This window comes from Furipterus horrens, unplaced genomic scaffold (assembly GCF_987537825.1).
Source record: "Furipterus horrens unplaced genomic scaffold, mFurHor1.1.pri manual_scaffold_2, whole genome shotgun sequence".
Classification (NCBI taxonomy): domain Eukaryota; kingdom Metazoa; phylum Chordata; class Mammalia; order Chiroptera; family Furipteridae; genus Furipterus; species Furipterus horrens.
The window spans coordinates 52,887,541-52,890,839 of record NW_028327172.1 but is presented as its reverse complement, the minus strand read 5'-3'; the positions used below and the strand labels follow the sequence as shown (position 1 = coordinate 52,890,839).

Sequence of the window (3,299 nt, the reverse complement as noted above, 5' to 3'; positions counted from 1 at the left end):
CTGCAGGAGCCACAGCTCACCTGAGTTGCTTACTTTTTCTACCTTAACCTTCCTGCTGCCAAAGGATTGTCTCGGTAGGGCTCTGTTATTTCCGAGGGCTAAGTAAGCAATACTGCTTTCAGGTTTCATTCCTGAAAACCAGGTTTTTTCCAAATCCAGTACTTCATAACTCTCTTAAGTAAGCAGTCAACAGTTCCTCTTTCATTGTTCATTCCTGGATATTGGAATATAGCACAATCAAAATCTCCTTTTCCTTCAAGGTAGAGTACCATTGCAAGATTGTCCTGTTACTCTGCTGAAGACAGGCTAGGGCCCAACACAGCAGCCAGTGAAAAGGAAGGTCTGCTTCCTATACCCAGTGTGACATTGCCTCTCATGTTTTGGGAGGATCTCCAAGCTGAAAAATGTAATGCATGAAAATTTAATAAGTATGCATTTACATCCATCTTGATAGACAGAAACAGATACTCAAAGGACCCTTTCAAAATTCTTATCCAAACTACCTCTTCCAACTCCACATTTAAAATCAACTTTATGCCCTCATATATAAAACAAAACCAAGCAAAACAAATACCCAGAAACTGTTCTTCCCCTTCTAAATTAGTGACCTCATGGATTTTGTTTTACAGCTTATGAAAAATGGTGTGGTGATGCTTGTGGTAAACAGGATGCTGGCAACAAACAGAAACACCTCTCCTCATGTTCCACTAGATTACTAGCAGGTTAGAGGAAGCTATCAGCCTGTTGGCATCTCACAGGATGCTGGCTTGATTTGAAGGAAATACCTGCTGCCAGGATAAGCATTTGCCACATAAAATTTAGGCTCTCAAAAACTGACCAAAATGATAGCACCACTTTCTTCCATTTCTCTTTCTAGGATTAAAACATAAAAGAATCAGTGTCCAGAGGCAAATGACACATGCTTTAACCTTGCTGCCATCCTTAATTTCTTCATTGATAAACTTTGCTTAAAAAACCTAAATTATCATTCTTCATTTTAAATAGATTCTTGCCTTCAGCCTCAATGGCCAATGGCAAAGGCTTCTATTTATGAATGGATGAGAGAGACTCCTTCATCTTCTTGGTCATGGTTGGGATGAGGTTCATATAGTCATCCACACACTTGGTCACCCAATTCTCCAGCTGCCGCTTCACCTGAAGCTCTTTACTCCCTGCATCTGTTGAACCTTTGGCTTTGTCATTGCAATGCATGATGCACTGGGCCAGGCAGTCCTGGAACTTCTCCAACTCACCGGTAACCAGAGCCTGGGCTTGAGCCAGAGGCACATGGCAGTGCTCAATGCACTGCTGCATGGACGCCTGACTGTCCTCACAATAGCTGGCACTGCACCGGAACATGAGGCCCTGCATCTTCCGGATATTCTCTCTCTCCAGATTCTTTACCATGGAGTTCATCGCCTCCTGCACCTGAAGCTGCTGCAGGTCCACAATAGTGACCCCTATTCTTTTCCTTTAAAGGTCAATAATGGCCACATTCATATATATTTGCTTTTATTTTATTCTTTAGTGCTTTGTTAAATATTTTAATCCTTAAGTTCATCTGGAATGTATCATTTTATGGTATGAGGTAGGGATCAAATTTTTTTATTTGAATTGTGGCTAACCAACTGTTATAGCATCATGTATTGAATAAGCTACATTTCTTAAGTGAATTCAAATTGTCCTTTATTCTTAGAATCCCTTTGGCCATTTCCATGGGAATCAGGGAGCAGATGGGTTAGTTAAAGGAGTGGGTCAACGTACCTCTCACTCAAAAGATCTTGCTAAATTCTTCAACTAACTTGCATAATATTGTATTATCACTCATTTCATAAACACATGCAGGGAGAGCATGCCCATTAAGCTGCTCAGTGGAGCAACTGCATTTTTAAAAAAATCCTGTTGCAGTACCAGAGCAGCTGGGGCCAAGTCCAGATTCAGCACCAGGCATAACCGATGCCCACCTCCGGTGCACACCCGATTCTCTTTGGTTCTAAATCCAATATGGCAACTCTCAAGGATCAGTTGATTATGACTCTCCTTAAGGAAAGACAAAGCCCCCAGAATAAGATTACAGTCATTGGGATTGGTGCTGTTCACATGGACTATGTTGATAGTATCTCAATGCAGGACTTGGCAGATGAACTTGCCCTTGTTGATGTCATGGAAGGCACATTAAAGGGAGAGATGATGAATTCCCAACATGGCAACCTTTTCCTTAGAACACCGAAAATTGTCTCTGTCAAAAACTACAATGCGACTGCAAACTCTAAGCTGGTTATCATCACAGCTGGGGACTGTCAACAAGAGGGAGAAAGTCGTCTTAATTTGGTCCAGCGTAAATCGAACATCTTTAAATCCATCATTACTAATGTAAAATACAGTCCCAACTACAGATTGCTTATTGTTTCCAATCCAGTGGATGCCTTGGCCTATGTGGCATGGAAGATAAGTGGCTTTCCCAAAAACACTGTGTTATTGGAAGTGATTGCAATGTGGATTCAGCCAGGTTCCATTACCTAATGAGGGAAAGGCTGGGAGTTTACCCATTAAGCTGTCGTGGGTGGATCCTTGGGGAGCATGAAGACTCTAGTGTGCCTGTGTCTCTAAAGACTCTGCACCCTGATTTATGCACTGGTATAGATCAGGACAGTGGAAAGAAGTTCACAAACAGATGGTTGATAGTGATTATAAGGTGATCAAAGTGAAAGGCCACACATCCTAGGCCATTGAACTATCTGTGGCAGATTTAGCAGAAAGTATAATGAAGAATCTTAGGTGGGTGTATCCAGTTTCCACCATAATCAAGGGTCTCTGTGGAATAAAAGAAGACATCTTCCTTAGTGTTCCTAGCATCTCGGGACAGAATGGAATCTCAGAAGTTGTGAAGGTGACTCTGACACCCGAGGAAGAAGCCTTTTTGGAAAAGAGTGCAGATACCCTTTCGGGCATCCAGAAGGAGCTGCAGTTGTAGTCTTCTAATGTATCACCTCACTGTCTAGGCTGCAACAGGATTTTAGTTGGAGATTATGCATATTGTCCCTTTTATCTGGTCTGTAACTAAAACTTTAGTATCCTAAAGATACAAATAGTAATGGTACATAAAACCCTGCATCTCTATCCTGATGCTGGATGGTACCTATCTTGTGTAGTCCTAAGCTGGATAGTGGGAAAGAGTTCCTCCTCCTCAAAGGCACTACTGCCATTGTTGCACACACTACAGTTGCCCTTCAAACTAGATGTGTCTTCATTTTGTGTTTTATAACTTACACTTCCTTTATCCAATCTGCCTAGTCCAA

At 41.8% G+C, this 3,299-nt stretch overlaps 2 pseudogenes; one reads left to right on the top strand and one right to left on the bottom strand.

The window, feature by feature from the left end:
* Window positions 1-1,044: 1,044 nt before the first annotated feature.
* LOC150018570 (TIM double twin CX3C motif protein pseudogene) lies at window positions 1,045-1,446 on the bottom strand (annotated as a pseudogene).
* A 558-nt stretch (window positions 1,447-2,004) lies between these two features.
* LOC150018569 (L-lactate dehydrogenase A chain pseudogene) lies at window positions 2,005-2,974 on the top strand (annotated as a pseudogene).
* Window positions 2,975-3,299: the final 325 nt, after the last annotated feature.